This window comes from Hyaena hyaena, unplaced genomic scaffold (genome assembly GCF_003009895.1).
Source record: "Hyaena hyaena isolate Hyena2069 unplaced genomic scaffold, ASM300989v1 scaffold_1656, whole genome shotgun sequence".
NCBI classification, from domain to species: Eukaryota; Metazoa; Chordata; class Mammalia; order Carnivora; family Hyaenidae; genus Hyaena; species Hyaena hyaena.
Genome location: NW_024082294.1, coordinates 80437 through 97955, shown reverse-complemented (window position 1 = coordinate 97955; position 17519 = coordinate 80437). Strand labels below are relative to the sequence as shown.

General features: G+C 36.2%; 1 long non-coding RNA gene across 1 annotated transcript; it reads right to left on the bottom strand.

Annotated features, from left to right (window-relative positions):
• Positions 1–6661: 6661 nt before the first annotated feature.
• Positions 6662–17259, bottom strand: LOC120226341. The gene is made up of 3 exons (XR_005526998.1): positions 17075–17259; positions 15785–15901; positions 6662–6949 (listed from the first exon to the last, which is right to left on the bottom strand). It is a non-coding gene; the product is annotated as an uncharacterized LOC120226341 (long non-coding RNA).
• Positions 17260–17519: the final 260 nt, after the last annotated feature.

Here is a 17519-nt window from a genome sequence, read left to right as displayed (position 1 = left end):
ATATAGATAGATATACATAGATATCATTTCTTCTTTATCCATTCGTTTAGCAATGGATACTTGGGTTGCTTCCATAATTTAGCTATTGTAAATAATGCTGTAATAAGCATTGGGGCGTATGTGTCCCTTTGAATTGGTGTTTTGTATTTTTTTAATGTTTATTTCTTTTTGAGAGAGAGAGAGAGAGAGACCATGGATCCAAAGTGGGCTCTGTGCTGACAGCATGGAGTCCAGTGTGGGCTCAGACTCATGAACCATGAGATCATGACCTGAGTTGAAGTGGGACACTTAACCAACTGAGCCACCCAAGTGTGCCAGTGTTTTTTGTATGTTTTGGGTAAATACCCAGTAGTGTGATTATTGGATCACAGGGTAGTTCTATTCTTAACTTTTTGAGGAATCTCCTTACTGTTTTCTACAGTGGCTGTACCCGTTTGCATTCCCACCAACAGTTCCTTTTTCTCTACATCCTCTACAATACTTATTTCTTATGTTTTTTTTATTTTACTCATTCTGACAGGTGTAAGGTGATATCTCATTATGCTATTTATTTGGATTTCTGTGATGATGAGTGATGTTGAGCATCTTTTCATGTGTCCATTGGCCATCTGAATGTCTTTGGAGAAATGTTTATTCATGTCTTCTGACCATTTTTAATTGAATTATTTGTTTCTTTGGGTGTTGAGTTGTATTAGTTCTTTGTATATTTTTGATATAGCCCTTTAATAGATATGTCATTTGTAAATATCTTCTCCTATTCAGTTTTGATTGTTTCCTTTGACTATTTTGATGTAGTCCAAATAGTTTATTTTTGCTTTAAATAATTTTGCTCTTTTCTAGGATTTTTATGATTTCAGGTTTCATATTTGTGTCTTTAATTCATTTTGAATTTATTTCTGTGTATGGTGTAATAAAGTGGTCCAGTTTCTTTCTTTTTTTTCTTTCTTTTTTTTGCATGTAGCTGTCCAGTTTTCCCAGCACCATTTGTTGAAGAGACCATCTTTTCCCCATTGGATATTCTTTCTTGATTCTTTGAAGATCAATTGACCCTATAATTGTGAGTTTATTTCTGGGTTTTCTATTCTGTTCTATTGACTTATGTGTCTATTTTTTTGTGCCAGTAACATACTGTTTTGATTACTATAGCTTTATAACATAACTTGAAGTTTGGGATTGTGATGCCTCCAGCTTTGCTTTACTTTGTCAAAGTTGCTTTAGCTATTTGGGGTCTTCTGTGGTTCCATACAAATATCAGGATTGTTTGTTCCAGTTCTGTGAAAATGATGTTGATATTTTGGTAAGGATTACATTAGATCTGCAGATTGCTTTGGATACTATAGACATTTAACACTATTTGTTTTTCCAATCTATGAGTATGGAATGTCTTCCCATTACTGTGTGTCATCTTCTATTTCTTTTATCAATGTTCCATGGTTTTCAGAGTACAGGTCTTTCACCTTTTGACTAAGTTTATTCCTACATATTACTTTTTGGTGCAATTGTAAATGGGATTGCTTTCTTAATTTCTCTTTCTGCTGCTACATTATTAGAGTATAAAACTACAACAGATTTCTGTATATTGATTTTATATCCCAGACTTTACTGAATTCATTTATCAGTTTTAGTAGATTTTTGGTGGAGTCTTTAGGGATATCTGTCTATCTATCTATATATTTAGGGATATATCTATATCTATATAAATATATAAATATATATATAAAAATATATAGATATATATTTAGGGATATATATATATATAGTATCATATTGTCTGCAAATAGTGAAATTTTTATTTCTTCTTTATTAATTTGGATGCCTTTTGTTTCTTTTTGTTGTTTGATTGCTGTGGCCAGGACTTCTAGTATTACGTTGAATAAAAGTGATGGGAATGAACAACCTTGTCTTGTTTCTTAGTATGATATTTTCTGGGTCTTTATTATGTTGAGGTATGCTCCATATAAACCTACTTTGTTGAGGGTCATGAATGAATGTTGTACTCTGTCAGATGCTTTTTCTACATCTTTGGAAATGATCATAATGTTCTCAGAGAATTAATTTGGAAGTTTTTCTTCCCTTTCTATTTTTTAGAATAGTTTGAGACTAACTATTAACTCCTATTTAAATGTTTGGTAGAATTTGCCTTTGAAGCTGTCTAGTCCTGGACTTTTGTTTGTTGGGAGTTTTTGGTACTAATTTGGTTTCATTGCTAATAATCAGTCTGCTAAAATTTTCTATTTCTTCCTCTTTTAGTTTTGGTTGATTATTTCTTTCTAGGAATTTATCCATTTCTTCCAAGTTATCCAATTTGTTGGCTTATAATTTTTTTTATAATATTCTCTTATAATTGTATTTCTGTGGTGTTGGTTGTTATTTCTCCTCTCATTTGTGACTTTGTTTATTTGATTCCTCTTTTTCTTTTTCTTTCTTTTTTTTTTAAATGAGTCTGGCTAGAGATCTATAAGTTTTACTGATCTTCTCAAATAACCAGCTCCTGTTTTCATTAATCTGTTCTATTGAGTTTTTGTTTGTTTCTTTTTTTGTTCTTTGGCTTTTGGTTTTGTTTTGTCCTTTTATTTTTGAAGTTTCTATATTATTTGCTTCTGCTCTAATCTTTATTATTTTATTCCTTCTGCTGGTTTGGGATTTTGTTTGTTCTTTTTCTAGCTTCTTTAGATGTAAAATTAGTTTGTTTATTTGCAACTTTTCTTGTTTCTTGAGGTAGACCTATATTGGTATAAACTTCCCTCTTAGAACAGTTTGTGCTGGGGTACCTGGGTGGCTCAGTCGGTTGAGCACCTGACTTTGGCTCAGGTCATGATCACGCAGTTCATGAGTCTGAGGCCTGCTTTGGGTTCTGTGCTGACAGTTCAGAGCCTGAAGTCAGTTTTGGATTCTGTGTCTTCCTCTCTCTCTGCCTCTCCTCTGCTCATGCTCATGCTCTGTCTCTCTCAAAAACAGATAAACAAAAGAACAGCTTGTGCTGCATCCTAAAGATTTTGGATCATTGTGTTCTCTTTTCATTTTCATGTACTTTTTTAATTTCTTCTTTGATTTCTTGGTTGACTCATTCATTGTTTAGTAGAAGTTATTTAACGTCCAGGAATTTGTGCTTTTTCCTGATTTTTATTTGTGGTTGATTTCTAGTTTCATAGCCTTGCCATCAGAAAAAATGCATGGTATGACTTTGATCTTTTTGAATTTATTGAGATTGATACCTAATCTATTTTAGAGAATGTTCCATGTGCACTTGGAAAGAATGTGTATTCTTCTGTTTTCGGGTGGAATGTTCTGAATATATGTTAAATGCATCTGGTCCAGTGTGTCATTCAAAGCCACTGTTTCCTTCTTGATTTTGTTTGGATGACCTGCCTATGGATATAAGTTGGGTGTTAAAGTCCCCTATTGTATCATTATAGATTAGTTCCTTTTGCTTGTTGTTAACTGTTTTATGTATTTGGATGCTTCTATATTGAGTGCATACATATTTACAATTGTTATATCTTCTGTTTGGATTGTACCCTTTATTATTATATAGTGTCTTTCCTTGTCTTCTGTTATAGTCTTTGTTTTAAAGTCTATTCCGTCCAACATAAATAATTCAGCATAATTATATTGAGATTTATCCATGTTCTTACAAATATTGATCATTTATTTTTTATTGCTTACCAATATTTGATTGTATGGCGATTCTAGAGTTTATTTACTCATTAACCTGTGGAACATTACAGTTGTTTCTAGTTTGAGATTGTTACAAATAAAGCTCTAGGAACATTTGTGTATAAATATCTGTAAGACATATATTTTCATTTCTATAAGCAGAGTGGTTGAATCATATATAGTAAGTGTATCTTTAACTTCTTAAGAAACTGACAGATTTTTTCCAAAGGTGTCATATGTACCTTCATTCCCATCAGCAGAATTGAGAGCTCCAGTTGCTCCACATATTTGTCAACATTGGTATCATAAGTCTCTTTAATTGTGGACATGCTAATCAGTGTGTTGTGAAATGTCATTGTGGTTTTAATTTTCATTTCCCTATGTTCAGCATATTTCCATGAGCTAATCTATCACCCATATATCTCCTTTAGTGAAATGTTTATTCACAAGTTTTCTACATTTTGTTTTTGGCTCTTTAACCTCTTATCATTGAGTCTTGAAGCTTCTTTATATATTCCAAATATAAGTTCCTTAGCTGATTTGTGATTTACAAATATTTTTTCCTTATCAATGGCTGTCTTTGCAATCTCTTTGCAGTTCTTTTAAAGAGTAGGGCTCTCATGGGGTGCCTGAGTGGCTCAGTTGGTTAAGCATCCAACTTTGGCTCAAATCATAATTTCACAGTTTGTGAGTTCGAGCCCCACATTGGGCTCTGTGCAGACAGCTTAGATTCTGGGTAACCTTCTCTCTTCCTTTTGTCTACTTGCACTCTCTCTCTCTCCCTCTCTCCCTCTCAAAAATAAATAAACATTAAAAAGCAGAATTTTTAAGCTTATAAAATCTAATTTTTCAAACTACTTTCTTGTATGGATTGCATTTTTGATGTCATATGTAAGAAATTTTTGCCTGACCAAACATCACAAAGATTTTCTTCTATGAATATAATAGTCTTCTTATAGAATTTTCATATTTTTATGTTTTATATTTAGGTTATATGATCGTTTAATGTTGATTTTTGTATGTGATGTAAGATGTGAACTTGTTCATTTTGGCACATGTGTTTGTCCAATTGTTCCAGTAAAATTAGTTGGAAAGACTTCTTTTTTTCACTGTTGTGCCTTTGCAATCTTATCAAAACTTCATTGACCATATATGTATGGTTCTGATTATGGACACTCTTCAAAATTTTTCTATTTTTAATATATATTTTTAAAATTTATATTCAAGTTAGCTATCATATAGTGCAATAATGATTTCAGGAGTGGAATTCAGTGATTCATCCTCTACATATAACATCCAGTGCTCATACCAACCAGTGTCCTCCTTTATGCCCCATGACCATTTAGCCCAATCCCCCTACCCACAATCCCTCCAGCAACTCTCAGTTTGCTCTCTATATTTAAGATTCTCTTATATTTTGTCCCTTTCCCTGTTTTTATATCTGCTTCCTTTCCATTATGTTCATCTGTTTTGTATCTTAAATTCCACATATGAGTGAAGTCATATGAAATTTACCTTTCTCTGATTGACTAATTGCATTAGTGTAACACACTCTAGTTCCACCCACATTGTTGCAAAGGGCAAGATTTCATTCTTTTTGATTGCCAAGTAATACTCCATTATATATATATATACACCAAATCTTCTTTATCTATTCACAAGATTTGTCTATTTATCTTTGCAATTCTATCAGTTTTTTTCCTATAATTTGAAGTTCTGTTATTAAATGAACTAACACTTACAATGAGTGTGTTCTAAAATGAAATGACCTTGGGCGCTTGGGTGGCTTAGTCGGTTAAGCGTCTGACTTTCACTTAGGTCATGATCTCGCGGTTCGTGGGTTTGAGCCCCGCGTCGGGCTCTGTGCTGACAGCCAGCTCAGAGCCTGGAGCCTGTTTCAGAGTCTGTGTCTCCCTCTCTCTCTGACCCTCCCCTGCTCACGCTGTCTCTCTCTCTCTCCTAGAAATAAATAAAAATATTAAAAAAATAATAAAATGAATTGACTTTCTCTATCACTGCTAATATCCTTTACTCTAAAAGTGCTTTCCCTGATATTAATATAGCCATTTAAACTTTCTTATGATTACTGTTAGTGTGATATGTATTTTTCCATACTATTACTTTTAACATAATTGTGTCTTTATAGTTAAACTGCATTTCTTGCTTGCAGTATGTAGTGATTCTTATTTTTTGTTTTTTGTTTTGTTTTGTTTCTCTATCCAACAATTTCTGCCTTTTAATTGGAGGCCATTATGTTTTAATGTAATTATAGATATTGTTAAATTTTATCTACCTTTCATTATTTTTATTCATTCCATCGATTTCTTCCTCTTTTGTCCCTTTTTCTTTGTTTCCTTTTTGATTCAGTATTTTAAAATTTTACTCATTTATTTAAGAACTATTAATTGACATCTACTCTGTGTCAGGCATTATTCTAGGCTCTGGAAATACAACAGTGAGTAAAACAGAAGAAATCCCTGTCCTCTGAGACCTCTTCTCCAGTTGTAGATATAACAAGGTGACCAGCATGACTGGACAAGATGTGCAAGGAGACAGTGGACAAAAGTGAAGTAAGAGTTTCAATCAAAGGACAGATCACATAGGGCCTATTGTCACGACAGGGTGTTTGAATTTTATTTTTGTTGTGATGAGAATCTACTGACAGGTTTTGAGTATGAAAGTAACATGATCTGGTTTACATTAAAATAATTATTCTGGCCGCCCTGTGGCAAAGCTAGAGTAGAAGCATGAAGTATAATTAGGACGCTATTTGCAGTTTTCCAAGGGAGAAAGAAGGGTGGCTTCAAGGAGGATAAAGTTGTTCAGATGGTGAGTGGTTGGATTCTGGCTATATTTTTAAGGTAAAACTGACAGAACTTACTGAGCAATTGGATTTGGGAAAGGAAAGAGAGAAATCAGGGATGATTTCTAGAGTTTTATCTGAACAACTACATGAAAGCCCATCCCATTTACTGCAGATGATTAGGTTTTGTTTTGTGCAAAGTAAGTTTGAGATGTTTATTAGATATTCAAATGGAGAAATCAAGTAAGAAGTTGGATAGGAGCCTGGAAGATGAAGGGGAAGATCATGCTAGAGAGGAATTTTTCAGTCACCAGTGGACTTGTATGAACTTTTAAGAAAATATTTCATTTGTGATATTCTGGGGGAGGGGGTAAAATTCACATTCTTATGCTGCAAATACGAAATGTTTCTTTGCACTGAAGTCCAACATGCAGGCTTTGTTAGTGACGGTTCTTTTGATCACATGCAACAGAAACTGACTCTGGATAGCTACAGCAAAAAACAAGGAAATTAATTGAAAAAGATTTTTCAATACAGTCTTAGAATTGAAAGAATATTAAAAACTATGACACAGGAAGGGCAGCAACCAAAGCCAGACCAACGATCTCTGTGATAAAAGTTTGAGGAATTATTATTAATAAAACTCGGGTCCAATGTCTTTAGTCCCTCTAGAATCATTGCAATGCTCTAAAAAGCCTGAGAAACCCAGGCACCCCTATGTTTTTGTTTTGTTTTGTTTTTAAAGTTGTTTGGATCCATTTGCTTACATTTTTCAAGTTTGGAAATATTTTGGCCATTATTTCTACAAACAACTTTTCTGTGCTACACCAATTAATTACACAATAGTAGACCTACTAAAATTGTCCCAGAGTTCATTAATGGTCTCATTTTTTAAATTTCACTGTTTTCCCTTTTTCATTTTAAATAGTTTCTACTGCTTTGTTTCCATGCTCACTAATCTTTTATTACGCAATGTCTAATCTGCTGCTAGCCATATCCTGTGTATTTTCATCTGAGACATTGCAGGCTACTTCTCTAGAAGTTTGCTTTGGTTCTTTTAAAAAATATTTTTTGGGCATCTGGGTGGCTCAGTCAGTTAAGCATCCAACTTTAGTTGCAGGTCATGGTCTCGAGGTCTATGAGTTCAAGCCTTGCATCAGGCTATTTGCTGACAGCTCAGAGCCTGGAGCTTGCTTCAGATTCTGTGTCTTCTTCCCTTTCTGTTCCTCCTGTACTCCCTACCCCGCTCTGTCTTTCTCTCTCTCTCAAAAGAATAAACATTAAAAAAATTCAAAAGTATTGTCTATACCTTTACTTAATATATCCATTTTCTACTTTCTGATCATATTAAATAGAGTTATAATCATTTTAATATCTTTGTCTACTAATTCTATCATCTGTGTTAATTCTGAGTCAGTTTTGATTTTTGTATTCACTATATTTTATACTATACTGTTTGTTTTGTTTTGTTTTTCTTAATGCCTTGTAATTTTTGATTGGATACCAGACATTGTGATTCTTACCTTATTGGCTGCAGAACTTTTCTATAATTTAATACATTTTCTTGTTTGTTTGCTTTTTTCTGGGATGTGGTCAAATTAGAAATATTTGATTCCCTTGGGTCTTGCTTTTAAGTATTGTTAGGCAGAACCAGTGAGCATTATGTCTAGGGAGAATTTTCCTCACTACTTAGACAATACCCTTCTGAATACTCAATGAACCATAAATTATGAGGTTTTCCACTCTGACTTCTGAGAATGAGCATCATTGCAGATCCTAACTGAGCTCTGTGTATTTTTCATTTGCATCCTTTTGACTAGATCTTCACACCGCATGGGTAGTTTCCTCATGGACATGCACTGATCACTTTTCAACTAGATACTTTCGGGGGACATGAAATAGCTTTCCAGAACTCTCTTTCTCTGCATTTCTCTTCTCTGACACTCAGTCCTATGAAATCCAACCCCCTCAATCTTCCTATGGTCCTAGATCCCCTTTATTTAACTCAAAGAGTCTATTAGGCTCAGGTGAAGCTTCTCTTCCCTGCATCATAGCCTGGAAACATTCTCCACACAATAAGCTAGGTCATTTTGGGATTCATCTTATTTGTTTCCTATGTTTCAATTGTCTCTTTTTTTGCCTGATGGCCTGATGTCCAATGCCTTATGAACTTTTGCTTTATATATTCTTTCTGTAGAAAAGTAACTAAAAACGGACAAGAATAAATATGGGGATAATATTTAGGAGGCTATGTCCAGTAAGACTAGGGAAGTACAGTAAATATGGAGAGAAGTGGATAGATTTGGGAGATATTTAGAATGTAGGACAACAATATATGGTGACTGATGGAGTGGGCAGGAAAGGCAGAGGAGGGAGAAAAAGGTGTTACCAGGCACCACTGGATGTGTGTTGACACTACTCACTGATGCAAGAAACTCTGGAGAGGGAGCTGTTTTGGGGTGAGATAAGTTCAACTTGGGAGATGATCAACTTCATTGTGCTGACAAGAGTGTTTATGAAATTAGGGGGAACCTATTAAAATATAAACATAAGAGAAGAAATGGTGAAAAGGGAACTAGGTTATAAAGAATAGGAAAAAAAAGAAGAAGAATTATCATGCCGTTTTATAGGATTTTATGAATCATTTCTACTCATTAAAGGCCACTTGACACAGCAACATAGAAGTTTCCCAATACTACATTATATGCTAACTAACTTGAATTTAAATAATATCTTGGAAGGAAAAAAGAAACATAGGAATTTCACTGACAATACTATTTCTAATATGTCAATAAAAAAATAAAAACTGACTTCAACTTCTTGTTTTAGAAGACTGTTAAAGATTTATATTGATGAGGATATAGCATAATGAATTCCTTACATGTTGTTACCTTTACATAATTGAAAAATCTTGATTCTCACCCTCAGGTTTTTGTGTTATAAGCTGCTACAATCTATCAAGAAAACACTGACTACAAATGTAGATGGCAAACTGATGTCCAGAGAGGGGGAAACCATTGACCAAATTGACAAAGCAAGACAGGAGAATTCATCTCAGTGCTCAGAGAAAATGGTGGGCTTGGTTGTAATACACCAAAGAGAAAAAAAAGAATCATGTGGTATAAACTGAGAATTTCCAAATAGGTGAAAAATAATTATACAGAATTCACTATAAAATATTTACTCCATTAATAATAATAATAATAAAACAACTAACATTCCTAGTTCTAAAATCAGAAGTTGAAACCATTTTTATTTTTTATTGACATGTTAAAAGCAGACAGAATTGTTTCAGGCTGCGTCTAAATGATCTGATTATGAGCCAACATCAAAAGTGTAGACAGTTTTAGGCAGGAATAGCAAACACCTGCTGAACTCACCATCATGTTTAATATTGTACTGAATTTTGAGATATAAGATCACAGTTTAAATACTTGCCTAACAAAACAGCATAAGGCTTAAGACATTGACCTTTATTTGTCTAAAGACATAGAACACTCTCTCTCCTGTCAATGAGCGTAGCTGTCAAATGCTCTGTGTGCAGCCACTAAACACTTCCAAGATTGCAAGTTGAGGCATGGGTATTAAGTATACATTTAATCAGCTGGAGAAGGTGAGAAGAAGCATTACACTGACTAATTTCAGTAGTAACTGTAATGGGCTCTTAATTATATTTAGTGTCTGGTAGATTCATTCAGTGCTGATTGCAAGACATAGTGGCAAATATTGAGCAGTTTACTTCTCTCTAGATGGTGCACAATTTAAAAAGAAATCCATATTCTCAGATCATGTTACTGTGGGTGTAAATCGGGAAACATCTTTGGAGGGCAATTTGGCAACACCTATCAAAACTGAAGTGTGCTTATATTCCCTTGACCAAACAATTTGAATATGAAACATTATTATAGAAGTAATTTCACATGAGTGCACAAAGACGTATGAACAAAGATAGTCATTGCAGAATGGAGGACAATAGCAAAATATTAGAAACAGCCTAAATGCTCATCAGCAGGAAATTAGGTGGATAAATTATGATTTTCTATGGAATAAAATGCAGCTATAAAAATAAGATAGTACTTCTATATAAACTGATTTGGAACATTTTCTGAGATATACAAATATGTGCAGAAAATCAGATAGAGAACAGGGTGTATTACACCACTATTTGTGTAAAGGGAGAGGAGTGAGTGTAAATAATCTGCATGTATACATGTATGTTTGTCTGAAAGTTTATACAAGAAATGAGTAATCATGGTTGTCCACAGAAAGGAAAAGTGGAAATGGGGAATGGAGGGGCAAGGATGAGGAAAGCTTTACTTTCCATGTATATCCATATATCCTTTATATGCTTTGAATATTTTACTACATAATGTATAAACTGTTGAAAAATTAAAAATTAAAAATCCATCAAATATTTAAAATTATATCAAACTTCATTATAGATTTTGACATAGCTTCAGGAAAAAAAATGCTTGCTAGAAGATGGAGTAGAGATACTTAAGAATGCGCCAAATCCTGTTAAAATGGCATATTTAAAGGAAATTAGAAGTTTCTGATAAAACGAATGATCACTAAAAAGAAGTCGGAAATATAGAAATGGAGAAGTTAGGATATTTTCCTTACTGGGCAATTAGCTTCATGTTCTGAGGAAAAATTATGATAGCTTCCTGACAAGGAAAGACAAACCTGGAAGTCACTCTTCTCTTGAATAGCTCAGAACCTGTAGTTACCCAGCATTTTATCAATAAACAGATAGGCCTAACCAACAAGTGAAAGATAATCAAGAAACTGAGAAAGAAAACCATTTGAAATGAAATTGTACATGAACAAAGCACTATGTTTACTGGAATCAAATATTTTATCAGAATAAAAATATTTTGTAAAAATTCTATGAAATGAACTATATCTATCAACAATGACCTTCATTTGCATTACTTGTAAGTTTGTGAAAGAAGGTAGACTATACACAGTGAATGCAAAAAAATAGATTATGGGTGTAGCTACCCCTTAAGCAGCCATACAAAGCTTTGTAGCCAAGAGGAAGAACATCTAGGCCACAGAGGGCACTTTAAGTAAACTTATAATTACAGTGTTGCATTTATAAATATTAGAAGCTTTGTTAACACTTTACTTTCTATCCTACAAAGTATTTTTGTAATGATCCTGTTGTTCAAAGTCTTAATGAATCAAGGGAGTGTTTTTTTTTTTTTAATTAGACTAAAAACATGATGTTTTGTTTTTCCTTTTTTGGCAAGTTTTAACAATTGTAAGCTGATGGGCTAAAAGGCTTCAGGAGAGTAGCCACAGTTAAAGAAGCAAATCACCAGATTGAGAACATACCTCAAACATCAAATTGGCCTGGTCATGAATTGTCAGGGAGAAAAGTCACTTCTCAGATCAACAATTGTCTTCATCATAGTTTGATCAAATTCCACAGTTGTTGGATATTTTCTCAGGCAGACTCCACTCTGATGGAACTTAACTCACTCTAAATGCAACTTGTGAGAAGATTAAAAGCATATGATCCCTAACACTCACAGGTGGCTACATCTTAAAGAATGGAACTGATGCCAAAGAGAAACAGCAATTTCCATGGAAGAAACACAAGGACAGAAGAAAAGGAAAAGCAAGACATAATTAAAAGAGAGCATACATCAGACAATAAAAAATGTTCATGTCTCCTGGAGGAACAAAGTCCTTTCCTTCCCACCCACTTCCCAGCCCCAACAAAGATAGCTCTCCTGCAGACCACAGACTCCAATCCCCCTTCCAGTCACCTAATAAAAACCATTCTTGGGGTGCCTGGGTGTCTCATTTGGTTGAGCATCGATTCTTGATTTTCAGCTTAGCTCATGATCCCAGGGTTGTGGGATGGAGCCCCATGTGGAGCCTACTGGGGATTCTCTCTCTCTCTCTCTCTCTCTCTCTCCCTCTCCCTACCCCATGCTCTCTCTCTAAAATAAAAATAAATTTTTAAAAAGAAATAGTATTTACCACTTTGCTCCCCATTTGAGTATGTCTCAGGCATTCTACCCTGATTCTGAGAAGTTCTTCTCACCCCACCTGGTAGCCATTTATGGAAGATCTTCAAACATGTGGTTTATAAGACGGGAGATGAGTAATACATGATTCATCATTAAGCTCACCATCGAGTAAATGTTTTGTAGCTCTTGACTCTGCAGCTTGACTCAATAAAGTAGAACAGGCTTCAACACAACCATCTTTACTCAAAGGTCCTACCTGTTGTATTAACTAGCACTTTGACAAACTGCTAAACTGAAGGATCTCCTCTTACTTCAGTTATTATTTCTGTTCACAGATTTTCGGCAGCTCCAAACAGTGGGTATCTGGTATTTGTGTTGCTTTCTGTGATTCAACTTGGAAATGTTTTATCAGTGACTTGAGGAGTTAGAGATGGTCTTGCAAAACTCTCTCAGCCCTAAAGTTGCATAAATCTATGACTCTGTCTATTGGGTAACGTCAGCGTGAAGCCATACTAAATTAGTTATTCATTGATTCTACAACATATTTATTGAGTGTTTGCTATATGTCAGATGCTGAACAAGGCCCTATGGATAAGATGTGAGTAAAAACTGGATCCAGCATTAAAATTGCAAAGGACATTGCACATGAGTGGAATGCTGAATGGAACTAACGGGTATAGAAAGAAGATCATGTAAGTACATAACTGGCTAAAATAAGGATGACTGTTGCTATGGCACAGATATGACTTCAATGATGGAGTAGCACAATGGAAGGAAACTGAAGACTCGGGGTCAGGGAAGATTTCTGGGAGCAGGTGGATCTTAAGAGAAACCATGTAAGATATACATGAGTCTTCATCAGAGAAGGGAGAGCAGATAACAGAACAATCAGAAGGAATGTGCCTGTTCCAGGGAGAACATAACCATGTGACTGGATTGTCCTCTGCTTTGCCCCACTTTTAACACAAGGCCTGTCATATACTGTGCCATCAGTGGACATGGATTGAATAAATAAATGTATGATGAATAATGTAATTGTTCTATACATCTGTAACTCAGTCAAAGAGCAGGGGAATGTTAAAGGATGAGGTTTTGTAACAATAGGAAGGTCATAGAGACTCACATATCTCTTAGAAGGGATTTGTAGTTTATTCTACAAGCAACAAGAACCTATGAAGAGTTATCTGCAGAAACAGACATGGCCACATTCATCATCATTTTTCCGTAGCATAAAATGCCACATAGTGTCTGCTCCTGCTTCAGTTCTCAAGATCATGTATGACAGGACCTGGATTTATAGCCCTCGGGCACTCCTGTGCTGGAACATCTTTCTGTGATGGAAACTTTCCACAAGGAAACTCAAAAGAATGAGGATCAGAGTATATGGGTTGGTACTGAGTACAGACATATTCTTTATATAATACCTTGGGAAAGGAGAGGTATGGGGTCTGGGGTTTTACCTTACTCACAAGCCAATCAGTTACCTTATTACTATGCCATGGATGTTTACAGAAAGCACTTTCCTGTGCCAAAAAGAATAGACTTTACTACAACACAGCTAGTAGCATTAGCACCATGTGTTTTTATTGGTTCCCTTGTCTCCCTAAGTCTCATGGACCCTGATGGATACGGTGCACACAGCACTATACTTTATAACACAGCTGAGGGACACAGAGTTTGGAGAACTCAGCCAGGCTGCCCACCATCTGGTGAGAGATGTGACCTTATGACTTAAGGTTGCCAGCCTCACATGCAACCCAGGGAACGGACCAGGTAAAGAGCCATTAGAATCTTCCACCTAGCAGGATGTGTCAGAGCACAAGAAACCCAAGAATGGTTGTCTCTCTTGCCAGGAGACATGCATTTCACATCTTGGGGGGTGGGGGGGGATAAAAACTAACTAATATTAATAATTTGGGCTTTCATATTACCTTCTGTATATGCCATTCCAGGATGTTCCTCTCTTCAAGGAAAAGCTAAGTGAGGGAGTGGCACCGTCTGTTGCTGTATTTTCTGCTTCTTGACTTAGTAACAGAAATGACATAATAACATGTTGTTATAAGGGAGCACTGTGCTTGTACCTCATGGGAATCATCTCACTTACTCTTCACAGCCCCATGTGGTAAGTTTGAATGACTTTCATTCCCATTTCACAGATGAGGCAAGTGAGGTACAAAGGAGTTGAATGCTTATCTAAGGTCACTTACATGGTAGAGCTGGGTTCTTAGTGCAAATCTGACTAAAGGAAGTCTATCCAGAAGCTAGAAAGAAAAACTTTTATAATTTTTTTATAGATCTTAAAAGACTTGGCCAGCAACTAAAGGAGATCAGTAGCATGCATGATGTCTGGCGAAAAGGCAGCAGAATAATGATTCCTGACCCCAGAGTCACAGAAATTCCAAAGAGGACGTTATATGGACATAGCATAAACTCCTCCTTCAAATCAGGCACCACCTCCTTTAGCGCATATGAGACCATATTAAATTTAATTTTAATTCATTATTTTTTGGAATTTATTTTTCAGTAAGTAATTATTAGTAAACTTAATAATGATTATTCCCACTAAGGCTTTATTTTTTTAATGTTTGTTTTTTGAGAAAGAGACAGAGAGACAGAGTGCAAGCAGGGGAGAGAGGGAGACACAAAATCCCAAGCAGGTTCCAGGCTCCAAGTTGTCAGCACAGAGCCTGGCATGGGTCTTGAATGTGAGATCATGGCCTGAGCTAAAGTCAGATGCTTAACCAACTGAGCCATCCACGTGCCCTGTCATTAAAGCTTTAAACTCCAAACAAAAAGTAATCCATCTAGTCAGGAGTTAGATTTGGTTGTGCAATGGTATGAATGTCAAATCCTTCTATAAAATATGAAGAAATGTGCTTTAAGCATTCTGTATAAAACTGTTTGGTTAAATAAATGTGTACAATAAAAAAAAAAAAGATTGATCCCTAACTAAAATTAAAGTTCTTAAAGGAAAAAAGAGAGCCCATTCATTGTTTGGAAAACATTCTAAAGTATCAAATTGTTATTTGAGGACTTGTAAGCACATGTGTTTGGTTCTGTTAATTTTAACACATTTAGTGTTCTAAAAAAAGAAAAAACAAAACAAAACCTTCTTTTTAAGTAACAAGGTGGTCTTGAGGCTATCCATACTTTTACCACACAGGAATTGCAAGTCAAGTTCTCATTCTGGAGAACTATGGTCCGTGAGCAGGATAGAGAGGTGAGAGCCCCAAGTGGATGAGAAAGTCTAACTTTGTTAGAGGCTATGTTCAAAGAATCTACTGAACACATCTCACAATAAGGGTGTGCCTCAACCAGAAACGTGACTGTCTAGGCCTACCTGTGAGGATCTTGGCCTCAATGTCTGAGCTTCTCATGACAACAGGTCACAGGTGAGGGTGGTTTGACCACTGTGAGATAAGAGATAAGAGGCATTCCTCAAATGGTTGTGCATTACCTAGGATAGAAATCAGATTCATTATCAAATATGGGTTTGGGGAGCCTGGGTGGCTCAGTCGGTTAAGCGTCTGACTTCTGCTCAGGTGGTCATCTCACAGTTTGTGAGTTTGAGCCTCCCACTGGGCTCTGTGCTGACAGCTCAGAGTCTGGAGCCTGCTTCGGAATCCGTGTCTGTCTCCCTCTGCCCCTCCTCCACTCACACTCTGTCTCTCTTTCTCTCTCTCAACAATAAACATACATTTTAAAAAATGGGATTGGCGTTAATACAGGAAAGTAGCAACTTGGTGCTTCTCTATTCAGGGGTAAAGTGGAGGGTTATAAAAGGATATTGGGAACAGCAACAGAGTAAGAATAAAATGTCCATTGCACAGGTTCAGCACCTGTGTCTCTCGGTGTCTTGCAAGGGCTGAGCTGCTCTCCTCCCAATACTAGTGCCTAAAAACCAGAAACACTATACTTGACAAAATAGAAAGACCCAAAGCAGGAAAACACTCCACGATCAGAGAGCCTGAGGGAGACAGACTTTTAAAAGGCTGAGACCGCTCGCCAAGGATCTCAGTTTCCACACCTAACCCACAGGGTTTATCATTATTTATTTGTTTAATAGAACTCTGTACCACTGCATTTGGGAGGACAAATATGGGCCTTGGATGGGAGGATAAGAGGCACTGTCTACTACAGGTACTTCGAGAGGTTATGTTCAGGGCACCTGGGTGGCTCAGCTGGCTAAGTATCTGACTTTATTTTGGCTCAGGTCATGATCTCAGGGTACATGAGATCGAGCCTTGGGTCACGCTCTATGCTGACAGCATGGAGCCTGCCTGAGATTCTCTCTCTCCCTTCTCCCTCTCTCCCTTTCTTTCTGGCCCCCTCCTGCTCATGCACACACTCATCCTCTCTCACGCAAGTACAAAATAAGTAAATAAACATTTTTTAAAAAGTAAGTTATGCTCAGTGACAAGGATATGATTCCAACTAAAGATGGCTCCTCCAGGAAGGGTGTAACCAAAAGCTTGGGTACACATACAGTTGTTTAGGCACAGAGACACAGGAAGACCAAAAGGGACACACATGTGTCTACTGATATCCAATTATATGAAATCTTTGGAAAGAACTTCCTCATCTCAGTTGAAGCCCACCATGCTGTCTTATCACTTCTTCAGCACCCCACCTGAATTGTGAAACCCTTCATGTCTGGATGCTTCATTCAATCTTCTTTATAGTTCTCTGGTTTCTTAGGCAAGGACCTTGAGAGTCTCCGGTTACTTTAGAAGTAGCATTGTAAAATCACAGGGAACAAAGCCACATAGATCTTTGGGGGAATTTTTAGTTGCTTCCTTGTCTTTCTTTCTTTCTTTCTTTCTTTCTTTCTTTCTTTCTTTCTTTCTTTCTTTCTTTCTTTCTTTTTTCCTTTGGAGAGAGAGATAGAGAGAGCATGAGTGAGGGAGGGGTAGAGGGAAAGGGAGAGATGATGGCACCCCAAAGAGGCTCCACAGCCCACCCAATGCAGGGTTTAATCCCACATCAGTGAGATCATGACCTGAGCCAAAATCAAGAGTCAGACACTTAACCACTTGAGCCACACAGTTGCCCATAGTTGCTTTCTTTTCTTTCAC